The sequence below is a fragment of the Mustela nigripes genome, chromosome 2, assembly GCF_022355385.1.
Source record: "Mustela nigripes isolate SB6536 chromosome 2, MUSNIG.SB6536, whole genome shotgun sequence".
In the NCBI taxonomy this organism is placed as follows: domain Eukaryota; kingdom Metazoa; phylum Chordata; class Mammalia; order Carnivora; family Mustelidae; genus Mustela; species Mustela nigripes.
The window spans coordinates 158,019,353-158,035,774 of NC_081558.1; the positions used below are offsets into that span (position 1 = coordinate 158,019,353).

Below are 16,422 nucleotides of genomic sequence, written 5' to 3' on the forward strand. Positions count from 1 at the left end.
CCATCCCTGTACTCCTCATTACACTGCTAAACAAAGCCATACAATATATCAAGCTTTCCAGAAAGTTTGAAGAGAAGAAGATTTGCATTGCAAAAATGTAAATGTCTTAGAAGTTAATATTAGGCATCACTCTCTTAAAAAAAATCTTTTGGCCACCTTGACATTGTGAATTTCTCAGTGCCCACCTTTCTTTCTTGTCGTTCTCCTTCCTCCCTCCTCCTTTCTCATGTCTATGCTCCCCTACCTTCAAATTGTTACTAATTTCTTATGCAGCACACTTTGATCCCACAAGAAGAACTGTTCAGTCCCACTTTCTGCACCTAACCTGCTTACCAAGGTATTTTTCATCAAAGGGGAGTGTTCCTCTCCTATAAGGAATTTTAGGGCCAACTTCCAACTTATACTTGAACTCCTTAGCAACAGAAGTGAAAGAAACAATGGATACATGAAATGTGAAGACAAGCTGAATTTTCTTCTCAGAGATAATGCGAATTAAAATTCTTCTGGCTATAGGGCAATACCTTTTTCCCCCAACATTTTATTATGAAAATTTTCATATATAGAGAAAAGTTATGGAGAGTATTACTTTTTGCTTTTTTATAACCATTTTTTTCACATCTTTAAGTAAGAAATACTTTATATGTAATTTAAAACATTTTAAATGCTATTTAGAAGTTTTTTTTTACTCTTAGAACTCAAATTTATTAAAGTTTTTCATTAACTAAGGTTTGTAAATTCCATGTATTATTATTGCTTTGGTTTTTTTTTTTTTCATTTTTTCATTCATTCCTTTCATTCCTTTATTCATTCATTTACGAAAACTCTGTTGAGCTTTAACTATGTTTCAGGTATTCTTCCAGATAGTAGGCTGTCCTAGCTTAGTAAGTAGAGCCCCTGTTTTGGTAGTTCCTTCAGTCCAATGGCAATGGGAGACATATTAAAGGACAGATGACTATAGATAGTACTGCAAGGGGCATAATAAAGGTACTCCCAGTGATGTAGTTGTCATGTAATGTTTTTGTTTTTGTTGTTACTTTTTAAAACTTAAATATTTGTTGACTAGAATTGAAATGCACATCTTCCCATGTAAAGATCATACTACTGACCTACTATTGGTAAGCTATGATTTATCTATAATCTCTTCTACTTTTTCTTGGGACTAATGGGCTAAAGTTTTAAATCAGATGACCCAAATTAAGGATTACTATCTAATTATGCCATATAGAATTGACTTTATGATGGTGGCCTCAATGACAAAGTCTGTCCTTAGTATAGCACTTACTCATTTTGACCCATTAACCCCAGTCTTTGCTTTTCTACCCATGTACTGGGGCTAAAACTCCTGTTCTGTCCTTCATTGCAGCATGACGTTTTTTTTTTTTTTTTTTTTTTTTTTTTTTTAGTATTTCCTCTTTTTCTTTTGGGAATGTTCTTATGAACAATCTTAAAGTATTTCAACATTTTTTTCCTGTTTAGCCTTATGTGATGTAAAAACATTAATGATGCCTGAAAAGGACTTGGCCAAAGTATATATGGGATAGTGGTAAATGCTTTTGAAATTGGTTGACGTTTTTTCTTTCCAAATGAAAAAAAATTTTTTTTACCCTTCATGTACTTTTGGAAGTATTCATTTGCCAAAGTACTTCATAACTTTAAAATTAATGACATTTTATGCTCCAGGTTAATAGCTATTACTGATTCCCACAATCATTTAAGAATTTCATGTACAGTGTATTTGTAGAAGAACTTTAGTAGGCACCTTGGGGGCAATGGATAAAGTGTACTCCATGCGTCTATAAACCCCCTGCTATAGAAAAAACTGTTTTGTCTCCAGTCTAACCATAGTAGTTTCCCCCTGCTCCATAGTTGTCTCTAATCTAGCTTCAGTACCTCCCCCTGTTACACATTTGTCTCCAGTCTGACCTCAGGACATCCCCTGCACCATGTGCTCATGCACACACACATCTTTCATAAGCCACATATTGAACTTAGGTATTTATATTTATTTTTCCAGATTTCATTTTTAGCTTTCTAAGGGAGAAGCACAAAGTTTAAGGCACTGCATTACATGGCACATCACAATATGGAGTGGCAAGATTATTCCCTTACATTAGTATTGTTTACATGCCTGTCTCCCACCAGCCTATGGAGTCTTCAAAACCAGAAACTAAATCATACGTTTTATCCTCATTTTTCACCCCCAAGTATTGTGAATGGCACATAATGGGCACATAATCCATGTTTAATTAATGCACAGAGATCAGAGAAGGGCAAAATCTTTCTTGCAGAATGAGTCATTAGTATCAAAGTGTTCAGAATATATCTCTAAATAATTCAAAGTTAAAACCAAGTATACAAAATCAAATGATGGTATTATTCAGCATCTCTTATAAGTCATTTATAATTGAATCCTTGCTTTTTCCATGCTTTTTTTCAGGCTATTGGGAAACAGGATTTTTTAAATTTTATTTTATTTATTATTTGTTTAGTTCTTTAAACCATTATTTGCATTAGTATTAGATAGCTGTTTTTCAGTTCAACTTAATGGAAGCACATATTTATGGAAATTTGGAAACAGAGGTGATTGAATGGCATATGTGAACTTTTAAATAGAGTTGCTAGACTCTTAAACCAAATGTATTGAGAAAAATGTAAATTAGAGGAGCAAATTTGCACTATATTGTATTAGTAAGCCAGGTATGAGAAGTCGTGAGGGTGTGTTGGGTTTGACTAATAAGCACAGAATCTTATGGATAGATGGGACTTAGCTTTCATTAGGTACTGGGAGAGAATAGAGTGCAGGGATTAAGCACATGATCTGTAAGCCAGACAGTCTGGGTTCAAATCCTGTTCCGGCAATGCTGTGTGACCTTAGGCAAATCACTTAATCTCTCTGTTTCTTTACTTGAAAGTGCCACTAAAAATAATCTCTACCTCATAGGTTCACTAGGATTTAATGAGTTAATAAATGAAAAGTACTTCGAAGAGGACCTGGCAAATAGTAAGCACCTAAGCATTAGCTGTCATCATCATAATTATTATGTTATCTACTTCAGTTCTTTCCTTTTAAACTTAACTTTATTATTTTTTTTATATGAAGAAATGGATACTGAAGGTGGTTACATGGCTTGCACAGGCTATACAAACTACTTTGGCAATCCTGAGACTAAAACCAGTCTTCAGCTCCCACTAGGATCTTTCCACCGGATGAAATTGCCCCATGGCATATCAACATACAAAACCACTTAGTTTAACAACTATAACTACCAGAGTCTGATAGTCCATTAGGATTATTGTTTCTGATAGTCAGGATTATTGTTTCAATACATGGGTCTCCTGTCCCAGCAAGAAGAGTGTATCCTGAACTCCAGAAAGTACCAAGAATGTGCCACTTACTGTGCTTGGCATCTAGTAAAGTGTGCAGATATAGAAAAAGCGTTGAGGTGTTGTGCATTTTCACTAAGCCAAAATATTTGTTTTTCTTTTTAAAATTCAGCTAGCTAGTTGTTCTATGAAAAGGTGAATAGCTTTCATGGTCCTTTACATTCCTTTGACTCCTGCTGGTGGAACTCAAATAATGTCTTCTTATTCTCCTTGCGTTAAAACAAAATGAAACAAAACAAAAATACCTAGAACCTTATTTTTAAAATCAGGACATAGTAATATCTAATTTGAATCAGTCTGTCAAACTGTGAGGCTTGTGTGCTTTTTTAAGTGACATTTTTCTTCAAACATTTGAATAAAGCTTTAGAGAAACAATAGGGCAATAGTAGAAAAACAGAACATGCCAGGCTGAGTAGTAAGGGGTGAGATGCATGCTGGTACCTCAGGCACACTGAGTGTATTTTAGAAAGATTTTTCTTAAGACATGTGACCAAAAACATATCCCTTTTCTTTTATTACGCCCTGTGTATGTGCCCTCTTTATTAAGCTAACCACCCTTGAGAGGGGGTAAAGCACTATTGCAGCACCTGAGAATTGGAATTAGTGGTTTATACTGAGAGTAGAGGGCTGGACTCTTCATTTCCTACTAGAATTTTCCCAGGACAGTTTATGCAATGTGTGGTTAGACACCATCTTCTAATTTCTACGCTATAGGTTGTCTACTCTTAAAACAACTAAAACAAAACTGATCTCTTTTCTGAGCATGACCCAAGATTTAACTGATTTTCTAAAATATTTTTGTGAATCAGGTGAAAATATAGTTGGTCTGTAAGTTATATATTGAAGTAGTTAAGTTATATTTTATTAACTGAAAACTGGTTTTTAAGGGAAGGAATTTATGCTTATATAATACAGTAGTTTTGCTTATGCAAAGGAGCACATTCTAATGTTTGAAGTATGGTAACACACTAAACCATATAAAAAAGGTGATTTTAAAATTAATATACTTAATATACAATTAATTACTGGTGCTCAGATTCAGGGTTTGAATGGGTCAGATGCATTCACAGTTTTCATTTTTATGTAAATTTTCTTTAGACTATTTAACCTCTATTGTGATGTTCCTAAGTCCCACCTAAATGACAAACAGCCAAACTGTACAGAAATATTTTAAGGAAGGTGGTTGTCTAGGTAGACAAGCAGAGTCTAGTTTTAAAAAATTGGGAGACAAGAAGAACTTGTAACTTGTTCTGTTTTCTGTTGTTTGTAATTCCATAGCTGCAAATATATCACTTAGGGGAGAGAAGGGCACCTGGGTGTGGGGAAAGCGGGTAGGGATCATATGATGTGGTGGAGAGTGTAATACCAGCATTATTTTGGTTCTAGCAAATGAAAAAAATGCTTAGAGGTATCAGACAAAGAAAAACAGTTTTGTTTTGTTTTTCCTTTTAAGGAAGATTTATTTAGAAGCATTAATTTTATTTTCCCCTCCTAGTAAAATAACAAGGGGTTTCTGCTATGGTTTCAGACCCATATTCTCTGAAATCTTGTCCTGCTTATGATAGAAGCTCCTTATGGGATTTATTTTTGTTGTTGTAACATTATCTACTATATGCATTGCACCTGTTCACACAGAGTACACTGCATTGTGATATTTGTACAGATAGATGCTTCAAATAAGAAACCAATCTGTCTCTTCTAGAGTACTAGTCTATTAGTTACTTAATTAAACTTGATTATGTTTTTGTCAGCAATTTTGCATATGGTTTTGATTTATTTACTGAGCAATGATTTCTTCTTTGCAGTTATCAGTTTTGTCTGAGATCAGTTTTCCTATTGTATGGAGTCTTTCTTTCAGAGCCTCCTTTAAGACTGCCTCTGACTTTAAAATCATTACTAGGCTTTTGTCAGAGCAGATTTGTTGACAGTCTCTCACATTAAAAAAAAAAAAAAAAATTTAAAAGGTTGCACAAATAAGCTATGCATTTCACTATTTCCTGCTAATATGCAAAAATGTATTTATGATAATTACATGTACTGTGTGCCAGAACTGAAACAATACATTCCTCATAATGGAGCATAAATAAAGAAGGTGGAGCCAGCTGCTCTTAAACTGTTTATTTGCAAGCAGTAATGATATAGAGAATATACCTTTTTCACTCTGTTAGTCTGGCAATACTGAACCTGTTGCTGCATTAGACGAGTTGCATTTTGCTGGATAGGGGAAAGAAGGCTGTCTGCTGTCTGGTAGGAGGGCTTTGTCTGTGCCTTTCTCTCTCTGTTTCTTTCTGTTTTTCTTTCTCTCTCCTCTTCTCTCTCTCTCCCTCTCACTCGCTTGCTCTTTCTCTGTCTCTCTCTCCCTCTTTGCCCCCCCTCCCTCCCTCTCTCTTGCTCTCTCTCTCTCTCTTCCCGTCTCTGTGGTTTGTAAGGTAGGTTGCAGTGTGTGTATATACACAACATCAAGAGCAGGAAAATGGACTCATTAGGGAGGCAGGCAGTCATTACCACTCACACTGTACTTCCAGGGAGACACCGATTATGAGAAGAGAAACTCAGCGCTGGGGAAGAAGGTAGGGCAGACAACTTTCATAAAAAAAAATCCTGCTTCCTCAATCCCCCCTTTACCTATCATCTCCTTTAGCCCCCAATGCTTTTATTCTTTCTTCCTTGAATTTTAATTTCCAGATTTAAGTTTGACAGAGCTGTTGCTAGCTTAAAATTTGGAACATTTATAGGAGGCCTACCCTCTACTAATTTTCTTCTTACTTATTTAAGGGTGTGCCCTTGTGATTCAGTTTAATTACTTTAAAAATAATTGCAAACAAACCTATTTTTCTCACTAAAGTACCAAATAAATCAGTATCTTTCACTCTTCTATAGCAGACCCCTCCGTATGTTTGTTAGTCTCTTTGCTTTTCTTGTCTGTTTATGCAATTCCATCTGTCTGTCTATATATCATGTTGTCCTTATTTATTGCTAACTGGGTTTTGTTAGTTATGTGCCAATGAGTTTTAGCTGCAGTGCCAGTGTGGGTATTACTAAAGTGAGACTCTTGTTCTTTGTTTTACATGAAGTTTAAAGTCCATATTTACAGTTTAAATCCTTGAAGCAGGTTGAATACTTTTTGCCAGCATATTTATTTGATAGCATTGGCTATAAGGTGAGGGGTTGTTACAGGGTGGATAAGAATCTAGTAATTATCTTTATCATCACACACTCTTCTGTATTACATCTGGGGGGTTTATTTTGAGAGGAACAAGGTACTCTGTTTTGTAACTTTTATTTTGCAGATGGACATTCGCATTTATAGGGATATCACTGGGATTAGTAAGAATGCAAACTTTTTTAACAAACAGTTTTTATCCTAGGACAGTTTCTTTTTAGTATGTTACTGTTTATTTATGCTTGGGGAGGGAGAAGTGGGGGCTGGCCATCTTTTTATGAAGTGGAAGCTATGAAGTATATCAGGCCATCTTAAGCAACAACTGCAAGTATTCATTTAACATTTCGGGGACTATAAATAATGCATTTGTTATTTCAAACATAGTTCTGAGGTGCTTTGTTTTTCCTTTATTTTTTTTTTTCTTTTTTATGGTGGGAAAAGTTGCATTTGACAACTAGCTGACATTGTTGAACAGTTTTCCCAGAACAGTGTTCTTCAAAATTCAAAGGAGTAAAAGGGTTCATTTGAAATGGACTCTTAATGGAGTTTTATTCAGATTTGTCCGAAAGTAAAAGTGCCATTCATTTGATAAACATTAAGTCAGATAGTAAGATACGCAGATGTTTTGAGCATATACAGGAAGAATGATAAAAAATGGATGTTGATCTATAGAGATCTTTGATAATAACAGTCACCTTTTTCATAATAAATTATTTATTTAATAGAAGTGGCAGACTTTTTTTTTTTTTTTTTAATTCCATTAGGCCTTTCTGACAACACAAAGAAGTCCATAAAGCAATATTCTTAAGCCACCTGGGACGCTAGAGCAGATTCCCAAACATATTCTCAAGGTTCAGACCTAGTAAAATGTTTATTAAAAATCCATTATTCCAAGAGGATGGTGAACTTTTGCTGCTAAAAGTCTTTTTTTCCCCTTTCTTTTTAAAAATTTATTTGGAGACTTTTAATTTGCTTCTATTGCCTAAAGTGTCTTTTAAGCTGGAAAGGACAGCTTTGACCAAGAATAGAACAAATACTAAGTACACTCAGGTCCTGTCAGAGAATTTTTTTCCCTCAAAGATCTAAAGGGAAGTCTATTGAAACCGTGTGTTAATGTAGGTACACAGTATATAGTGTTTCAAGTGTGATTTTCTTCATTTTAAACTCTTGACCCAAGAATTTGTTTTAAAACTAACATGTCAAAAGTGTGCATGTCTCATGCACCTGTCATTTTCTATAATAACATTGTAAGGACTATCTAAAATTCTACCTTGTTTTTGAAAGAATTTTTCATTATCTCTTGATCAATAATTCTCTTTTTCTGTGTACATGTACGTGTGGGGATATCTGCGTGCATATATGTCAATGCATGTATATATTCTCACACGTGTATGGGTAAAGAAATCAGATTCTTTGCAGATGGAACATTTAAAAATTTAATATTAAGCATATTTATGTTAAAGAGAAACAAAAAATGGAGAGGCTTTTAGGAGAAGATGAAAATTTCTTTTAACCTTCTAGAAGGAATAAAAGAAAGTAAAAATTTAGTCATATTTATGCTTGGCTTCATTTTTAGAATGTGTATGTGTTTTCTTTTGCATTATAATTCTTAGCCTTCAGTAGATTTAAAATATTTTTAGTATGAAAAGTAATCTTGGCCTTTTTTGGGAGGGGCTGTCACAATCCAAATATTGCAGGACATTGTAAAATGTGCATAAGTAAACTTAAAACCAGTGTACTTTGCTATGTAGGGCTTTGAAAACCTGAAGGCTCGTGTCACAGGAGGGCTATAGAAAAGCCAGAAAAGTCATTAATTAGGCTTACTGGTTATGGTAGATCTTTCCTATCAGCACATGAATTCTATTGAGAGCCCCTAAGTCTTGGTCAGGTCACAGTGGGTTTCATTTTAATATCAGAGCGGACAGTTATCTAACACACCCACATGAGGAAGTGCTCTAAAGCAGTTATTTCATGCTTTGCCATGCCCTGTAGCTAAAACAATTTGGTACTGAGTGACGTGTGTGTGCTTTTTAACTTCTCTCCGGTAAAAATCAACTTTGGCTTCTTGAAAAGGACCAAAACAGTGGACTAGGAAGACAGTATAATTCATATGCTAAGCATATGCTGTTTTAAACTTTTTTTTTTAAGTTACCGGAAGAATTACTATGATTATTTTTAATATAAAGACTATATGGTAATTTCCTGGATTTTACTCATTAAGATTTCAAAACTTACAGATACTTTTCTTCTTCACATTTTTCTCCAGAAGCCTACATTCATCAAAAGGATCACAGCTGCATACTTTCCCCCGAAATGTGAACAAATAAATGGCATTCCTGTTTATTTATCTATTTTTGAATTTTAATGATTAGTCCTTGTGCTAATTAACAAATTCCTGTATTCATAAAAGCTGGCACTTCATAAATATCCAATTGTGTGATTATCTACAAATGTCCTAGCTTTCTGTAAATATAGAAATTATCAGTGGATGTGTTTATGGCCTTGTCCAAGCCTGAGTAGTGGTTGGCCATGCTGCCACGTAGAAAACCAAGTTCAGACCCTGAGCAAATGTGTTGTTCCAAGGCCTGGCAAGGTGTGTGGAAGTAGCATATTGCTAATGTTACTAAGTAGTGATTCTTTCTGGCAAAGGAAGGACTGATGTTGACAGTCTTTGAATGCTGCTAGTTCCACTCTTCTTCAATCTTAAGGCTGGGCTCTTTAGGTCTAAAAGTTGATAATGGATATTAAAGCTGACATGCGTTGGAGGCCACTTTAGAAATATGTTTTAACAAACTACATTTTTTGGGAGAATATACTGAACTTGTACAAAAGAAGTAAAACTGTATGTCCATCCCAAGTTCCTTGACCCGTGATAATCTTACTAGCAAGAAGAGTTGCATAGAGCTGAAAAGAAAAATCTAATTTTTTTGTTTGTTTGTTTGTATGGCTGTGTAACTATTGCAAGCAAATTAGAGAAATCAGATATCACTTATAATAGGAACAGGACAATAAATACTATCAGTTGAGCAAGTACATACATATAAGAGTTATCATGAAACTAGAAATCAACTCTTTAAAATTTTTTTTTTGTATTGTATAAGCCATTTTAGTTACCTTGTACAATCATTAGGTATTATTTACAATGATTTAGGAGTCATTACTGGCCATTTGATTCTTTGCTGTAAACTTTCAAATCCCATATAGGATTCCTAGGTATTTGGCAAACTTGAAATATTCCTTTCAAACTTATATTTTGTACATTTCCAATACTTAATTAATTTCTAGCATTTTGCAGAATCCCCAGGGATAGTCCATGTCAAATAGCTAGTAAAATCCTTTTAATTCTTCACCAAATACCCAAGGGCAATATCTATATCTAGAAATTCTAGAGAATGCCTGAATTTATAGATATTCCTGTAATATAAGTATTATACATTTAATCATTAAACAACATTGATGCCAATTACATTTAATGTATAAAAATTATATTCTTTGAGTTCTTTACTTCTGATTTCTACATAGGCAAGCTTTTGAGGCTGTGAGAAGAAATAATGCTACTATCATTACTGTCATGTATGTAGTAACCACTGTAACAGATGTTGGGAACAACATTCAGGAGCCCATAAGTAAAAAGGGCTTTTCTGCCACTCTAGCTGTTCAACTGTAATAATAATTACATGGTGTGCAAATTATGCTCAACTCTTCATAACCTCTCCTCCACTCTAGGATCAAGCCTTTGGTGATTCTACAGTTCACTTGAAAGTAATCAGCTTGAGGACATGGTGCTTGCCTTTATGGAGTCTTTCGATACTCAAGTGAAACTCAAGCCAGGGATGTTTTGCAGTTCAGTTAACCAATGCAATGCTTTTATACCTACTCTAACTTAGGGAAAGTTAACTACTGGCTTCCAAGTAAAAATATTGGGACAAGGAGCAAGGGCTGAATTCATTGGCCCACCCAGTGACTAGATGGAAACTGAGGATATTATTATTAATTTCTGAATATTCAGTCTTATCTTTGAAACTGATGGAAAGGGTGATCATCATGATCACAAGCATAATGTATTTACTTCCTTGATATCAGAAATAATTTAGCATTTACGTCTGTGTCTCAAGTATAATGAATTTAATGTACATATCATATATTATACATTTAAAATATTAAGAATTTACTTGAAAACTTTCACTATTAAGAAAATAATGTAAAGATTTGCATTCAGTACATATAAAACTACTTAATGGAATTTGGAGTTATTGGAAATTAAATAGATTTCCGGGAAATTGAAACTAAAAATGGTAATAATTATGAATTTTATACATAATGGTATTGTTTTGTTCATAAAAAATTCTTAATCTAAACTTTTTTAAAATCTAGGCTGAATTTAAATTATTTAAATTTTAATTCTATCTAATGGTTAAAAGCCTTTAGTTTTTTACTAAATGAGACTGGATATCTGCTATTTTTACCTTTCCTTTCAGAAATGTTCTCTGAATTACTGTTGTAATCAAATTGTGATTTGTTGTTGGCAAATTCCTTTTATAGTATGAGCTTCTTTCCAGTAAATGAAATGCATCTGGGAGAAGATTAAAGCAATGTTGTCAGTTTGCTCAGGTACCAAATTAAAACTTAGAAAAAACTTACTGGCAAGAAACTATGAGTGTTCTAGGCTATGTAATTTTTCTGGTAGATGTATGTATGTATATGAAAACTGTATGGCTACTCTTGCAAACAAACAAAAACACCTTATTCAGACACCAGAGCATTTAAACAATGAAAAAGTTATCTTCTTATGTTTAAATAGGAACTAGGCAAATATAGTTGCCAGGGTGGCTTTATACTGTTGGGTTTTTGTTTTATTTTGTTTTGTTTTGTTTTTAAATACTGAACACACTACAGTGACTTTTGGCCCAGTACTTTGGATTTGCACATACTTACGAATGTCTCCATCTTCATGGTCAAATGCACCTATCACCTGCACTTTAGGTTGGGTCAAAAGAGCTGGAATAGTTCTTTCTTTATCTTATTCCTTGAATCAACCATAGTATTATTGCTTCACCTCATCTGGAGAGAGGAGAAGAATAGACATTACTGAGAAGCACATGGAGATAAGAATAAAAGTGAAGCTGCGGGTGGAGGGGTAGGTGCTTTTAAAGTTTCTAAATTTATAATGAAAGTAAAAGACTTTCTTCCCAAGCCCAGTAGAAGCCATCTGACCTATCCAACAAAACACAAACTACCTTCTTCCTACATCTCTTGACAGTAGGTCTGCTAAATTCCAAAGGTGCCACCAAAAGATCATAGAAGAGGAAGTCATAACATCTCACATTAAAACTACCATGTTCTCTGCCAGGTCTTCTTCATACCTTTTGACTTTGAGGCCTTAGATTTGGAGTTATGAGCAGATTTTCATAGTTGGTGGACAGATTTCATTTGTTTTGATAAGAAGCCTTCCCAACAAAGAATTCCCAAGGCATGCGGCAAAACAGCATCATGAGTTAATTAAAATAGATGAAGTGATCGACTGTGTAAGTTTGTGTGTGTGTTTCTTCTCTTAAAATAAAATGAAGTCAAATACTTTTTATATAAAACAGAATAAAAAACAATTCTAAACTTCCTGCCAGGCTGAATGGATTTAGGTTTCTTTTTACAAAAGGGCTTTCTGAAACAATTTCTGTGTGGTGGGTTGGACCAGCACCTTCTACTCTGTTCCCTGCTACTTGCTACTTTGCTTTCAAAATGTTGAATGAATGTAAAATAAACAAACAAACAAACAAATAAATAAATATTGAATGAATGTGAATAATTTGTTAGTTTAAAAAAAAAGAAAGAAAGCGTGTTCTTAAAACAGGTTCAGAATATATCCATGAAGATGTGTTAGGACTTATATACAATAGCTTCAATCCTATCAACTTAGCATGAAACTATGTGAATAAAAGTTTTAGAAACTAGTTATTTTCTTAGCATGTAAAAACAAAAACAAAAACAAAAAACAACAACAAAAAACCAGCACTGCCTTAGAGAACAGGAGGCATTAATTAATGCCAAAAAAGGATGTAAAGTGGTTAAATCTGGAGGCCTGGTTTCTAGTCCTGACTATAATGACTTTGAATAAATCATAATCTCTCTGTCCCTCAAATTCCTTGCTTATAAAATGAAGAGAAAAGCTCCTTTTTAGATTTTCTTTTATCTTTAAGAATATATGATTTTATTTTAAATAACTGTAGGTAGGTAATTCTGCTTGTATTTTCTACCTATAAATCATAAACATCTGGAGAGAATTTTAGGTTGGTAATGATGGAAGATTTATAAAGAGATTTTAGTTGATCTGAGAGAGCACATGTACTTTATTTTTTTGGTCATTGTTCTTAGCTTAAGTGGATATCACAATGCATTATTGGGTCTGTTTAATGATTCAATTATTGCAGTAAACCCCAAATTGCCATTTGTCAAACAAAGTGACATAATTGCCTATGGTTTGTTAAAGGACCTGCTTTTAACTGAGTGAAACACTATGGTTCCACTCCTCCCCACTGGCCACTAGATGGAGAGGTGGTCCATGTCCACGGCCTGTCCATGGTAAACAGTTTACTTCTGACTTTCCACTGGCAGAGGGGCACTATATTCCTTTGGAATTTCCATGGACACACAACATGACACTTTGCAGAAACCATCAGAGTATAGGTTCTCTTCTGTACAGGCATCATGTGATATTCATGAAATGCAAAACGATTTACTCCTTCCTTTGCTGCCATTATTGCTTGTAGACCTAGGAGAAGACCAGTAATAACACTCTGGTTTTAGTTGTCACAGTAGGGCCTTTTGCCTCTTTCCAAATTGTCCATTTAGAAAGGGCTCTGAAGTGAATGTCAGCACGACAGTGCCACCTTGTGTCCCTGACGCATGAGCCAGTGAAAAGGAAAGAACAGGACATTTGCAAAAATTTGGCAAATTGTTTCAAGGTCTGCTTTTGCAGTAGCTGCATAAAAATCTATGTTTTAGTGTGTTTGGAAACTCTTACTACCCAGGGAGAAATTAGGATGTGTGCATTTTACCCCTACCTTCATCCTGCTGTATATTAAAAATACTTTAAAAATTACAGGCACAAACAGGGATGTGTTCAGTTAGAATTGGAGATGAAGAAGGCAGGGATTGTCAGAGATACTCGCTTAATCACCACTTAGAAAGCCTTTGGCCAGTCATTCCAGACAGTGAGGTGGTCCTTCCTGTTTATTCTCAGAGCAACTTTTATATGCTCTGGTAATATCACTTTCACACTGTATTGTTTGTAATACATTTTTGTATTGTTTTGTATTGTTTCTAAGCGTATCTTCCAACTAAACCATGAGCTTCTCAAGGATATAGTCTGTGTCTTATTCATCCTTCTGCCTCCAGAACTTTCTATGGCATTCAGCCCAGAGGCACTCAGATGTTTGAGATCTGACTGAATGATTATGTCTGACTGGTTTATAATTTATTTGTTTTATTTTTATTTTTTGTTTTGGTTTTAAATAATCTTAGGGCCTTTTCTCTTTGGAAATACACTTCTGATACCACCTCCTTCCCAAATTTCTCTTTATAAATTTACTTTCTCTCACATTAAAATGGATGTTTGTTTTTGATTATGAAAAAATTGCATTGCTGATTTGCAAGTGTATATTGTAGTTCACTTTGGGGTAAAGATACTTAATTTCTAGTTTTAGCTTTATATCAAATTTGTTGTATTGGGTAAGATACTTAACCTTTCTAGGTCTGTTTCCCATGCATAAAATAAGGAGGCTGGACCAGTTGATCTTAAGGTACTTTGGACTCAGGGTTTTTGTAGGGGTTGGACACATGTTAGTATTACTCCAGTTGTATATTTGGTTTAACAGTTTTTAGAGTACCACAATAGCGGAAAATTAGATGGCTACCCTTTGAAAGTGCTATTTGATATTCCAGTTTTAGAAGAGGAAACTAAGGCACAGAAGCTTTTCTTACAGAGAGTTGAACTGCAAGTGGGCAGGGCAAATTGTATTATAACTGATGGACATTCCAATTTTTTGGTTAACTTCTTTGTTTATTTGATTTTGATTAATTGAGCTCCATTTTCCTTCTATCCTTTAACCATAAAATAAATAAATTACAATAACTTTAAATGGTAAGATAAACCCATGCTTCGGTATGGGACTATAGACTATTTGCATTTTAAAGACTTTTCATACTATTTTGAATTTTTTTTTTACTAACACAAATGAGTGTTAATTTTGAATTTTAGAATTTTTGCATTGGAATTTACATCTGGGATTTCAGTTCCATACATTACCATAAACACCAGCAAACACCAGTCTGGCTTTGGCCAAGTTGCTTCAGCTTTTTTACTTATTTGCAGAAAGGTAGTAATAAATGTTACCCTTCCTATCTACCTCACAAGGTAATTGTGAAGATTAAAGGAGTTCATGTATATGGACTTTCTTCATAAATAGTAAAGCCCTGTACCAATATTAGTAATATTCATTATTATTACTGTTCTAATTAAAGGAGGATTGGATAATAGAAACTGGTAGATAATAATTGGATAATAGAAACCAATAGAAATAATAGTTGGAATGTTTCTTGGTGGTTGTAGGCTCTGGAGATACATGTTATGTTTACCCCATTACCTATGTTTTGGCTTAAAAACCTGTAATAATAATAATGATAATGTTTATGAATCTGAGATTCATGTTTTCTTTGGATAAATTTTTACCTATCAAAAGTTCATTTTTTTTAATTTTTAATTTTTTATAAACATATATTTTTATCCCCATAAGTTCATTTTTGATGGTGATAAATTTATTAAAATAGAAGTGAAAACATTTAAAATAACCAACTAGGATACAAATTTTATATACCTTTTTTGATATTGTAGTATTGGACTCCAGTCTAGTGTTTTTTTAACTTTGGTGTACTCTAAAATTACCTAGGGTAGGGGCCCCTGGGTGGCTCAGTGGGTTAAAGCCTCTGCCTTCGGCTCAGGTCATGATCCCAGGGTCCTGGGATCGAGCTTTGCATCGGGCTCTCTGTTCAGCAGGGAGCCTGCTTCCCTTCCTCTCTCTCTGCCTGCCTCTCTGCTTACTTGTGATCTCTGTCTGTCAAATAAATAAATAAAATCTTAAAAAAAAAATTACCTAGGGTATTTGTTACAATTCAGATTTCTGAGCTCCATCTCTAATAGGTCTGGGATAGAAATCCAGTATGCTGTGTTCTTCGTGGTTAACACAGGTTAGAAAATACTACTTTTCTTGGCTGTTGTACATCATAATCAGCTGGGGCCTTTTTAAATGAACAGGTTTTTAGCTTATACTCCCAGATATCCTAAATCAGAATCTTTAGATCTAGATTTGGACATCAATATTTTATAAAAACAACTTGACAGATTCTAATAAAATTGCAAAGTTGGGAATCCCTGCTCTTGTTTTTATGGTGTATTGTTCAACCATATTTACTGTTACACCTGAGTTCGTTCTCATAATTCACATTATTCTCTAATGAAGTATAATCTCATTTTACATAGAAGAACAAAGTTGGTACAGCTGTGTAGGAAAAGTTCAGCCTTGAAAAACAATTACCACTCTTGCCCCTATAGCCCTAGAATTAAGGAAAAAAAAAGTTAATGAGACCCTTTCAGATAAATTGCTTCATTTAGTCTTTACAATAATTCGGTTGTATACTCTGGTTTTCTGCCCCTGTTGCAGACAAAAAACCCGCACAAAAACCAAAAAGGAAACAAAGAGTGAAGCTCATAGAATAGGTAGCGAGTTTCACACAGCTATTAAACATCAAAGCTGGATTCAGAGCCTATACTCTTTTCTACTATATCATATTATTTTCCCCCAATCAATAAATCTTTACCAAGT

General features: G+C 34.2%; 1 protein-coding gene across 15 annotated transcripts in view; it reads left to right on the forward strand.

The window, feature by feature from the left end:
• The window catches only part of ZBTB20 (zinc finger and BTB domain containing 20), an 805,287-nt gene that overhangs the window by 35,189 nt on the left and 753,676 nt on the right, over positions 1 to 16,422 (forward strand). For 4 of the 15 annotated variants that reach the window (XM_059391917.1, XM_059391922.1, XM_059391914.1 and 1 more), the window contains exon 1: positions 5,815 to 5,954. The exons of the other annotated variants lie outside the window; for them this stretch is intronic. The gene's annotated coding sequence lies outside the window, so the exon portion shown is untranslated. Of the gene's footprint in view, positions 1 to 5,814; positions 5,955 to 16,422 lie in introns of those variants that run through there. 15 annotated transcript variants of the gene reach the window in all.